Source organism: Scomber japonicus, chromosome 5 (assembly GCF_027409825.1).
Source record: "Scomber japonicus isolate fScoJap1 chromosome 5, fScoJap1.pri, whole genome shotgun sequence".
NCBI lineage: Eukaryota > Metazoa > Chordata > Actinopteri > Scombriformes > Scombridae > Scomber > Scomber japonicus.
The window spans coordinates 2,571,330-2,583,506 of NC_070582.1; the positions used below are offsets into that span (position 1 = coordinate 2,571,330).

The 12,177-nt window shown below is 40.7% G+C and overlaps 1 pseudogene; it reads left to right on the forward strand.

Moving 5' to 3' along the window:
• Nucleotides 1-8,334: 8,334 nt before the first annotated feature.
• On the forward strand, nt 8,335-11,948 carry LOC128358987 (troponin I, fast skeletal muscle-like; annotated as a pseudogene).
• The last annotated feature ends 229 nt before the right edge of the window (nt 11,949-12,177 follow it).

Here is a 12,177-nt window from a genome sequence, read left to right on the forward strand (position 1 = left end):
TTCAAGTCCAGGCTAAAAACCTACTTCTCTAGGGTTAGGCTAACCCAGTAGTATGACACTTTTAGGGCTGCAGCTATCCAATATTTTTGGAATCGAGTATTCTGTCGATTTTTTCAACGATTAATCGAGTAATCGGATAAATTAGACTTTTGTGTTTTTATATATATCAAAAGTGTATTATGCAACATAAAAGGCCTCTAAAAATAAGCAGCCAGTTGGCTATTATTCCTTACTATAAAAGGTTTTTATTTACACTCAACATAAGAAAAAAGCGAATCTGTATGCTAATGTATGCTTTCCTTCCTTCCTTCCTTCCTTCCTTCCTCCCTCCTTTCCTTTATTCTTTCCTTCCTCCCTTCCTTCCTCTTCCTCCCTCCCTTCCTTCATTCTTTCCTTTATTCCTTCCTTCCTCCCTTCATTCCTTCCTTTATTCCTTCCTTCCTTCCTCACTTCCTTCATTCCTTCTGTCATTCCTTCCTCCCACCCTTCCTTCCTTCCTTCCTTCCTTCCTTCCTCCCTCCCTTCCTTCATTCCTTCTGTCATTCCTTTCTCCCACCCTTCTATCGGTCTATCGGTGTCTGTTAGGCTACCTCAGGGTGGGTGTGTGTGAGCGCGTGTGTGTGACAGAGCATTAGACACAAGTGAGTGAGATTTAGGTGTTTTGCTAACGTTACTTATGTCTCATCACTATCGATAAATAACACACGTTACACATACTGCAATTCTAACAAGTGGTAGTGTTCATGTTAGTTAGCAATCGTAAAATACGTTGCGTTACCTTTTCGAGGTTCCGACTCCGCTTGAAGTGCAGTTCACATGAGGATGTTTTCTGTTCAGGTGTTGCAGCGTTGACGAAGTGGTATTGTGATAAGCTAGGTCCGCTTTACAATATACACATTGTACTACGTTCTCTGCCTTCCGAAGCTTAAAGTGGTCCCAAACTTTTGATATTTTCTGCCTTTTCCGCACAACGGTATCCTGGTTTTCTGCCATTGTGAGCAAGTTAGAGCACCGCCGTAAATATTTGAAATGTGCGTCAGTAATTGCAGTCCCGGGGGAAACAGTGTTGCCAACTCTCCTCAGTAAGGAAAGTAGCTATAGGCTGTCCTAAAAGTCGCTAGAAGTCGCTAAATGACGTCATCGCCTAATTTGCATAATTATCATGTGCACGTTATTGTAATGGACGATGTAGGAGAGAGGAATAACGTCTTGGGAGAGACAAAAAGTGAGTTAAAAAACCCTAAATATGTTAAAAACTATAAATGAGCTTTCTTATGTTGATTCTTGGTTTGTTTGTATTAAATGTAAATACATTTTGATATTTATTGTTAAATGTTAGAATATCAAATTTAATCAAAAGGCTGTTATGCAGGGTGGATGTGGAGTGGTGTGGGGGGGGGGGGGGGGGGGGGGGGTGTGGGTCTCCTCTCTGCTCTGACTGCAGCTGTGTGAGGCTACTGTGAACCTGACCGCCTGGGAGTGCTTTGGGATGGGGGAGGGGCTCTAGGACGGGGGAGGGGCTCTGGGACGGGGGAGGGGCTCTAGGACGGGGGAGGGGCTCTAGGATGGGGGAGGGGCTCTAGGACGGGGGAGGGGCTCTAGGACGGGGGAGGGGCTCTGGGACGGGGGGAGGGTCTCACGGCAGCACCCGCTACTCGTTGAGGACAGTAACGATACGTGCTTTCACTTCAGAGTCTCCAATAACACCAGAAAAAGTCGCTAGATTTGTCGCTAGTCGCTTTTGAGGAAAAAAGTCGCTATGAGGGTTTGGAAAGTCGCCAAGTTGGCAACACTGCGGGGGAACGGTGATACTGGAGCCGTGCAGTGCTGTTGTGTCCAATGTTGACGTGATACGATAGCAGCTGAATTTTAAATAGACATAATTTGGTGACATAAATTAAACGAAGCCTCGAGGCAAAAGAAATTGAGTAGCTCGAGTAATCGTTGCAGCCACTTTTATCTTATTTGATCTATTTTGTTGTATTTTATTTCCTTCGCTGTTTTATTTTATTGTTTTTAATTGTTTTTACTTATTCCTTTATTTATTTATTTATTTATTACCTGACTGTTGTAAAGGGTAACCCACCCTGCTGTGGTTAGTCCTCTCACTGCGTCTGGCTTCTTCTGCCTTCGTCGTCTTCTTCTTTCCTTCTCATCGTACTGTAGGTGAGGCCAGTTTCCCTTTTTTCTTTCTTTCTTTCTTTCTTTCTTTCTTTCCTTCCTGTCTTCCTTCCTTCCATGATTTGTATTAAAGTCTCTCTTTCTATCTGTCTCTCTCTCTCTCTCTCTGTCTCTCTCTATGTCTCTCTCTCTCTCTCTATGTCTCTCTCTCTATGTCTCTCTCTCTCTATGTCTCTCTCTCTCTCTCTGTCTGTGTCTCTCTCTCTATGTCTCTCTCTCTCTCTCTCTATGTCTCTCTCTCTCTCTCTCTCTGTCTATGTCTCTCTCTCTATGTCTCTCTCTCTCTCTCTCTCTCTATGTCTCTCTCTATGTCTCTCTCTCTCTCTCTCTCTCTCTGTCTCTCTCTCTCTGTCTCTCTCTCTCTCTCTCTGTCTCTCTATGTCTCTCTCTATGTCTCTCTCTATGTCTCTCTCTCGCTCTCTCTCTCTCTCTCTCTCTATGTCTCTCTCTCTATGTCTCTCTCTCTCTCTCTATGTCTCTCGCTCTCTCTCTCTATCTCTCTCTCTCTCTCTCTCTCTCTCTCTCTCTCTCTCTCTCTATGTCTCTCTCTGTCTCTGTATTTATTTATTACCTGACTGTTGTAAAGGGCTGTATAAATAAATTACATTTACATTTACAAATTCAGCCGCTGAGAGATTTTGGTTACTGAGATAAAACTAGTCACATTTTAATCTGGCAAAAAAAAAAAAAAAAACAACAACAATTTTTTACAGTGTGTTGAGAGAGGACAGCTGATGGTTTAAACAGAAAGAAGTTGATTTATGTTCGTTAGCTGGTTTGGAAAAGTTTATAGAAATGTGAGATTTTGGTTATTGAGCTAAAACAAGTTATTAGGACATATTTTAATTTTAATCCAACAATTTTTTACAGTGTATTGTCTTTTTTTTTTTTTAACTGATTTAACTGAGACTTTTTTTCATCTCTGGAGCTTTTATTCTGAAAAGTTGAGAGTTTACAGTTAATTTGGTTATTTTATGTTTTATGTGCTGTTCAGTCACGTTTCATTAATCCTTCTGTCAGGAAAAATAACTTGTGAAATCTGATTCTCGGAGGGGCTGAGTGTGTGTGTGTGTTTGTCTCTCTATGTGTGTGTCTCTCTCTCTCTGTGTGTGTGTGTGTGTTGTCTCTCTGTCTCTGTGTGTGTCTCTCTATGTGTGTGTCTCTCTGTCTCTTTCTGTGTGTGTGTGTCTCTCTGTCTCTGTGTGTGTGTGTGTGTGTGTCTCTCTCTCTCTCTGTGTGTGTCTCTCTATGTGTGTGTCTCTCTGTCTCTTTCTGTGTGTGTGTGTCTCTCTGTCTCTCTGTCTCTGTGTGTGTGTGTGTGTGTGTGTGTCTCTCTCTGTGTGTGTCTCTCTGTCTCTCTGTGTGTGTGTGTGTGTGTCTCTCTCTCTCTGTGTGTGTGTGTGTGTGTCTCTCCCTACTCTGTCTCTCTGTCTGTGTGTGTGTGTGTCTCTCTCTGTCTCTTTCTGTGTGTGTGTGTCTCTCTGTCTCTCTGTCTCTGTGTGTGTGTGTGTGTGTGTGTGTCTCTCTCTGTGTGTGTCTCTCTGTCTCTCTGTGTGTGTGTGTGTGTGTCCTCTCTCTCTCTGTGTGTGTGTGTGTGTGTCTCTCCTCTCTTTCTCTCTGTCTGTGTGTGTTGTGTCTCTCTCTGTCTCTGTGTGTGTGTGTGTGTGTGTGTCTCTCTCTCTCTGTCTGTCTCTGTGTGTGTGTGTGTGTGTCTCTCTGTCTCTGTCTCTGTAGTGTGTGTGTGTGTTGTGTCTCTCTCTCTCTGTCTCTGTGTGTGTGTTTGGCAGCCAACACCCCGTCTCTGCACATTCTGCTGGACGGATTCTTGTCCAGGAAAGGAGTTGAAGTGTTAACCCCCGGGATATTTAGTTTTGAACACCTGTAAAGAAGCTTATCGCCGGCGTCAGAGGCGACATTTGACCCTCGGCGGCTGTAAACTCCAAACTTAGCTCCTCCAACACTCGGCTGCTCGTCAACTGTTAGATAATAGATCACATTTCATTGCAGAGGAGAGTCTGAATCACTCTGATTATTAACCCTTAAACAGACAACGTGCACCAGGAGATACACACTCTTTAAACCTTCCCTGTCATCCTCCCGGGTCCTTCCTCTGTCCTTCCTTCCTTCCTTCCTTCCTTCATCTGTCCTTCCTTTCTTTCTTCCATCCTTCCTTCATCTGTCCTTCCTTCCTTCCTCTGTCCTTCCTTCCTTCCTTCCTTCATCTGTCCTTCCTTCCTTCCTCTGTCCTTCCTTCCTTCCATCCTTCCTTCATCTGTCCTTCCTTCCTTCCTCTGTCCTTCCTTCCTTCCTTCCTTCATCTGTCCTTCCTTCTTCCTCTGTCCTTCCTTCCTTCCATCCTTCCTTCATCTGTCCTTCCTTTCTTTCTTCCTCCCTTCCTCCCTCCCTCCCTCCCTCCCTCCCTCCCTTCCTTCCTTCCTCCCTCCTTTCCTTCCTTCTTCCTCCCTCCTTCCTTTCCTTCTTTCTTCCCTCTTTTCCTTCCTTCCTTCCTTCTTTCCTTCCTTCCTTCCTTCCTTCCTTCCTTCCTTCCTTCCTTCCTTCCTTCCTTCATCTGTCCTTCCTTTCTTTCTTTCTTCCTCCCTTCCTTCCTTCCTTCCTCCCTCCCTCCCTCCCTCCCTTCCTTCCCTTCCTCCCTCCTTCCCTTCCTTCCTTCCTCCCTCCTTTCCTTCCTTCTTACTTCCTCCCTTCCTTCCCTTCCTCCCTCCTTTCCTTCCTTCTTCCCTCTTTTCCTTCCTTCCTTCCTTGCTTCCTCCCTCCTTCCTTTTCTTCCTTCTTCCTCCCTTGCTTCCTTCCTTCCTCCTTTCCTTCCTTCTTCCCTCCTTTCCTTCCTTCCTTCCTTCTTTCCTTCCTTCCTTCCTTACTTTAGGTGCAAATGACATAACTAGTAAGGTCTGTTTAAGGGTTAAGCAGCCAGCAGATCATCACATTGTTGACTACCTCTTCATCTCAATGACTTCTTCTTCTTCTTTTCTGTCTTTTTTTTCTCCTTTCTTCAAAAAAGGTCGTGAAGAGAAGAAACCCGCCATCATGTCTGAGTAAGTGTTTCTTCTTCTTCTTCTTCTTCTTCTTCTTTGAGTCTGAGTGTTTCTTTAACCCTCCTGTTGTCCTCGAGTCAAGGAATAATAATAAGAGGGAGGAGAAGGGAGGAAGAAAGGAAGAAAGAAAGAAAGATTAGAAAGAGGAATTCAGATATTTATTATATAATATCAGCTTTAGACTGATTTATTGATTATTTATAGAGATTTAAAGAATTATTTTATATTTATGATCATTTATATATAATTATTATATAATATTTATTGATTATTTATAAAGAATTATTTTAGAATATTTATTGATTATTTATATAGAATTATTTTATAATATTTATTGATTATTCATAAATAATTATTTTATGATATTTATTCATAAATAATTATTTTATGATATTTAATAAAATATTTTCTTTGAATTGAGTGTAACGATGTTTCTGCTCTGAACAGGAAAAAGATGACCTCGAGCCGCAAGCATCATCTGAAGGACGAAGCCTCCGTCGCTGTCTCAATCTGATTGGTTGATTGATTGATTGATTATTGGTTGATTGATTGATTGGTTTGTTGATTGGTTGATGGTTGATTGGTTGATTGGTTGATGGATGATTGGCAGGTTTACAGCAGCTGAATAAAATTAATCACCAACTACTAATTGTTTAGGCAAGCCAGTTTTATTTATATAGCGCATTTCATACACAATGGCAACTCAATGTGGTTTACATAAAACAGAAACATTAAAACATACAATTAACCCCCCCCCCCCCCCCCCCATCCATCCATAATAAAAACAAAGTACAGAAAAATAGAAAGAGAGAAATAAAATGCTAGAATAGAGCATTAAATATAAGATTGAAGCATAAAATAATAAATTAGCTTTAAAATCATTAAAAGGACGTAGAGTGCAAATGAAAGATTAAAATGTAAAGTGCTTTAAAAGAGCTCAATCATAAGCTCAGGAGAAGAGAAATGTTTTTAACCTGGATTTAAAAATGATTTCAGTTCTGCTGGTAGTTTGTTCCAGTTGTGTAAAAGCTGCTTCATCATGTTTAGTTTGAACTCTGGGCTCAACTATCTGACCTGAGTCAGTAGATCTCAGAGCTCTGGGCTCAACTATCTGACCTGAGTCAGTAGATCTCAGAGCTCTGGGCTCAACTATCTGACCTGAGTCAGTAGATCTCAGAGCTCTGGGCTCAACTATCTGACCTGAGTCAGTAGATCTCAGAGCTCTGGGCTCAACTATCTGACCTGAGTCAGTAGATCTCAGAGCTCTGGGCTCAACTATCTGACCTGAGTCAGTAGATCTCAGAGCTCTAGGCTCAACTATCTGACCTGAGTCAGTAGATCTCAGAGCTCTACTGGGTTTATATTCTACTAACATGTCATTCATGTATTCTGGACCTAAACCATTCAGTGATTTGTAGACCAGTAGCAGAACTTTAACTGGGAGCCAGCCAAGTAAAGTTTTAAAATATTTGGAATGCTAATTAGGACATCCAGTTTGTTTTTGATGCTTATTCGTGCATCGGTTACATGATTTCATATATTTAAACTCTATTCTGTAGCTGACTGGGAGCCAGTGTAAAGACTTTAGAACTGGAGTAAAGTCATTTTAAAAGTTCATTTCAGCTTCTTAAATGTGAATATTTTCTGGTTTCTTTCATTCTAAACTGAATATTGTTGAGTTCAGGTTAGACTTACAGAAACACTGATCCACATTGTTCACAGTTTGTCACTCATTTATTAGTCGAAAAAATATTCAATAATGACAATAATGGTTTGCTGCAGCCCAATAAATGAAGCAGTTAAAATAAATACATTTCATTTTTAGTTGCAAAATTTCAGTCTGTCAAACTTTATTATATTCCTTCCTTCCTTACCTTATGCTTTCCTCTCTCCCTTCCTTCCTTCCTTCCTTCCTTCCTCTCTTACTTATATTTGGCAGTGCTGCAGTTAATGATGCCTCTGTTGTAATACAGTTTAAAGCTCTGCAGCGCCGCCTGCTGGTTGAAACTGTCAAACACACACAAAGTCTTTCATGGAGTTATTTTAAAAGTTTTTTTTAAAGTTCTTTTAAAGTTTAAACACGTTAAAACTGTCTTATTAACACAGACGTCTGGAGCTGCAAGTAATGATTAAATATTTATGGATCAGTAACAAATAAGTTTTGGTAAGATGAGCAATTCATGTTCATGTTAAACTAGATTTTAAAGCAGCTTCAGGTTTGTTAAAATGTACATTTAGTATTTTGTTGGTTTTTTGTTTGGTTTGACATTTGCACCATTTTTTTACCAAAAGTAAGACTGAATGCTCCTGAAAATGTCAAATGGTGTAACCACAAATGAATGATACATATTACATATTTTATTCCTTCCTTCCTTCTTTCCTTCTTTCCTTCTTTCCTTCCTTCCTTCCTTCCTCTCTTACTTCATTTACATGTAAATGTTTCCTGATCTCCATGGTAACCAGATGAAATGTAATATTTAGAACAATAGTATTCCATTAGCTTTATTTAATATAAAAGTTATAATGTAAGATCATGCCAAACTAGTTGATATGGTGTTAGGTAGGAAGGAAAGAAGGAAGGAAGGAAGGAAGGAAGGAAGGAAGGAAGGATGTAAGATCATGCCAAACTGGTTGATATGGTGTTTTATTGACTATTTACTGTTTTTATGGTTACACCACTTAGACATTTTTACCATATCCTTTAATATATTCACCTTCCTTCCTTCCTTCCTTCCTTCCTTCCTTCCTTCCTCCCTCCCTCCCTCCCTCCCTTCCTTCCTTCCTTCCTTCCTTCCTTCCTCCCTCCCTTCCTTTATTCCTTCCTTTATTCCTTCCTTCCTCCCTCCCTTCCTTCATTCCTTCTGTCATTCCTTCCTCCCCCCCTTCCTTCATTCCTTCCTTCCTTTATTCCTTCCTTCCTCCCTCCCTCCCTTCATTCTTTCTGTCATTATTGACTATTTACTGTTTTTAAGCAAAGTTGAATTTGTGAGTGGATGGAAGTGAAATGAAAGTGTCTCCATGTAGAATCCAGAATGAAACTGTTATAAACTGTGTTTCACCGACTGTCTGTGACGTCTCTCCTCGTCTCCTGCAGAGTTTGATGCTTCAGATCGCGGCAAACTGGATCGAACAAGAGACGAAAGACCTGGTCGTTGCCAGAAGGCCTACATGGATGAGACATGTGTCAAACCCAATCTGACCGGAGACCAGGCAGCCCTCATTGTGAGCTACGCCACCGCTTCAATCTTTCATCACTTTCTCTTTAGCTGGGGCATCAGTCTTATTTTATACTCCAGAATCATAACTTTAATTTATACGTAACCTCCTGAGACCTGAGCTTTTTTTTTTTCTGCATTTTTAATTTCTACTAGATGTTTAGGATTAGTTAAAACCAGGCGGGGAGCTCCAGTCCTCTGAAATGAGGCCAACCAGGAAGTAACTTAGAGCTGCATTCTATCAAAAGGCCACCAGGGGGCGACCGTCTCTATACAAGTCAATGGAGAATTCACCAACTTCTCACTTGATTTCTAACCTCAGTAAACGTTTTCAAAATGTGTTTATGGTCTCAATCGCTAGTTTAAAGCCTTCTTCAATGCAGTATGATGTTCATTTGGGACATTTTGGCCTCCCTGATTTTATATGTGACGATAAAGCAGGGTATGCATTAGGGCGTGGCTACGTCCTGATTGACAGGTTGATTGACCAATGTCCTCAAGATCCAGCCCTCGTAACCATAGCAACCTCCCTGCTCCGCCTCATGGCCCCGCCTCATGCCCATATAAGTAGAATCCGTGTTTTTATTTTTCCCAGCATGCACCTGAAATTTTCAAGATGGCGCTGCCTAGATTAGAAACTATTGGCTTCCGAGCAGCAGTCCACAAACCAATGGGTGACGTCACGGATGTTACGTCCATTTCTTTTTATACAGTTTGTGATTTTAACCTGATAAGGACAAAAAATATAAGCATCGTCTTTGAACATGAAGTAGTTTTTGAAATAAATAATGTCCTCATATGGAGACACCTTACATTTACGTGAATAAGCAGTGTCGTAGTTTGTTGCTAAATTTAGTCAAATTTGGACAATATATCAAACTACCTGGTCCACTTCTGACTGGAGATCAGCTGTTGATTGACTTTTTGCTCTGGTTTTTACACTGTAATGTGCTTTTGTGACCACTAGGTGGCACAAAAACGCATATATATATACAAATGAGGACAACAGGTCAAAGTTCAGCAGTATGAAGTATAAGGTCCAGCAAAACCTAAATGTAACATCCACATGTGAGCACGAAGGGTCGCAGGAGGTTAAGCCCAAATTCAGCCAGAATAGCCGAGGTCTATAGGAGTCAGTCTTACTTTACTAAACTTTATGTTCTGATGTTTTATCTTCATCTCATTTTCTGGAGATGTTTTCTTTTTTATTTGCATGGCACCTTTCAACAATACATATATATATATAAAAGCAGATCCATATATACATTTGAAATATTTGATGACTTCTCCTTAAAACATTTTTCCATATTTATTCAAAAATCTTTATTAATTTATTGTGCAGAAACGTGGTAGAGAGACTAATCATGAGGGGAAACTGTGAAGAATCTGAACATGAACATCAATCAAAGTAACATTTAAATCGACTTGAGATCCTGTCACTCTAAAAACGTTTTATTTAAAGAAATGGAAAAAGGAGAGATGGATAAATACATGAGTACAACTTGAAAAATGAGAATTTGAGTCAGTAACGTCTTTAGTATCTCATCCCGTCATGCTTCAGCTTAATGAACTTTTCCTCGTTAATATGGTTAAAATGTGTGATGAGTAGCAGCAGTAAGTTGTGATCAGTAAGCAAACATCACATCTGTCTGTTTTCCTTCAGGATGTCTGCAAAAAGCTCGCCACCCTCATCGACAAAGCGGATGAGACGAGATACGACGCGATGATCAAAGTGCAAAAGGCGGATAAAGAGGTACGCGCTGAAACAACCATAACACAACCTGTATCTATAGCAACCATAGAACAACCTGTATCTATGGCAACCATAGAACAACCCGTATCCATAGCAACCATAGAACAACCCGTATCTATAGCAACCATAACACAACCCGTATCCATAGCAACCATAGAACAACCCGCATCCATAGCAACCATAGAACAACCCGTATCTATAGCAACCATTGAACAACCCGTATCTATAGCAACCATAGAACAACCCGTATCTATAGCAACCATAGAACAACCCGTATCTATAGCAACCATAGAACAACCTGTATCTATGGCAACCATAGAACAACCCGTATCTATAGCAACCATAGAACAACCCGTATCTATAGCAACCATAGAACAACCTGTATCTATGGCAACCATAGAACAACCCGTATCTATAGCAACCATAGAACAACCCGTATCTATAGCAACCATAGAACAACCTGTATCTATGGCAACCATAGAACAACCCGTATCTATAGCAACCATAGAACAACCCGTATCTATAGCAACCATAGAACAACCTGTATCTATGGCAACCATAGAACAACCCGTATCTATAGCAACCATAGAACAACCCGTATCTATAGCAACCATAACACAACCCGTATCCATAGCAACCATAGAACAACCCGCATCCATAGCAACTATAAAACAACCCGTATCTATAGCAACCATTGAACAACCCGTATCTATAGCAACCATAGAACAACCCGTATCTATAGCAACCATTGAACAACCCGTATCTATAGCAACCATAGAACAATCTGTATCTATAGCAACCATAGAACAACCTGATGGTCTGTCTGTGCATTACATTCCTCATACAAGTGCTAAAGATTGACCTAAAAAGTTAAATGGGTTCAATAGATTTTAGTTTTTGAGCAGATATCATGACACAAAGTGAACTCTACCAAATGGTTGAACAGACCTACAAAGGGTTTAGTGTCTTACCCAACGACACATCAACATGTGGACTGGAGGAATCGAACCGCCAATCTTCCAATGGGTGGACAACCACTCTACCTCCTGAGCCACAGCCGTATTTGTCACTGACCCTACTACATCTAACCAGTAAGGACACATTTGAGATTTTAGGTTAGGTAAGTTTCTTAAATGAACCCATATGTTTGCTTTCTTTTAATTCAATGTCACAATCATTCCATAACTTCACTCCAAACACTGACACACATCTACTTTTCATATAAATTCTTGCCCATTTCCTTTCAAAAATGAAATGTCCCCTCAGTGGATAAGTGCTTGTCCTCTTTGTGAATAACCCTGGAAGTGTTTTACAATGTGCTCTATACATTAACAGATTTTCACTGTCTTTAAACTGCTTGTCGGCTCTTAGATTGATGACCTGAAGATCAAAGTGGTGGATCTGGCTGGAGTGAAGAAACCCGCTCTGAAGAAAGTACGTCTGACTGCCGACGCCATGCTGAAGGCTCTGCTGGGCTCCAAACACACCGTCACCATGGATCTGAGGTCCAACCTGAAGCAGGTGAAGAAGGAGGTGAAAGAGGAGGTGAGTGTTCCCATCAGGAGGGTCGAACAGGTAAAAGGTAGAGTTGATCTGGAGAGTAAAACTGTTGACTGTGGATGTGTTTTGTGTCCTGCAGGCTACAGATCCCGGCGACTGGCGTAAGAACGTTGAGGACAAGGCCGACAGGAAGAAGATGTTCGAGACTACTTAAAGAATTAAACTTCCCCCTGTGGCTGTTAGCACTTGTTTTGGAATTCATGGAAATTTTCATTGAAATTTTTGTTGCATTAAATCTGTAAGTTACAGCTTGATCTGTCATTTTACGTTTTGTAAAGTGAGTGGATTAGATTTCTAATCTCAGCCGAAGTGTTTTCGACTTTCTAAAATCTGTAGTCTGACTTCCTGTTTCACTTTTGACAACTTCCTGCTCTCTTAGTTGTTTTTTTGTAATAAATGTTTTGTTTCCTACATT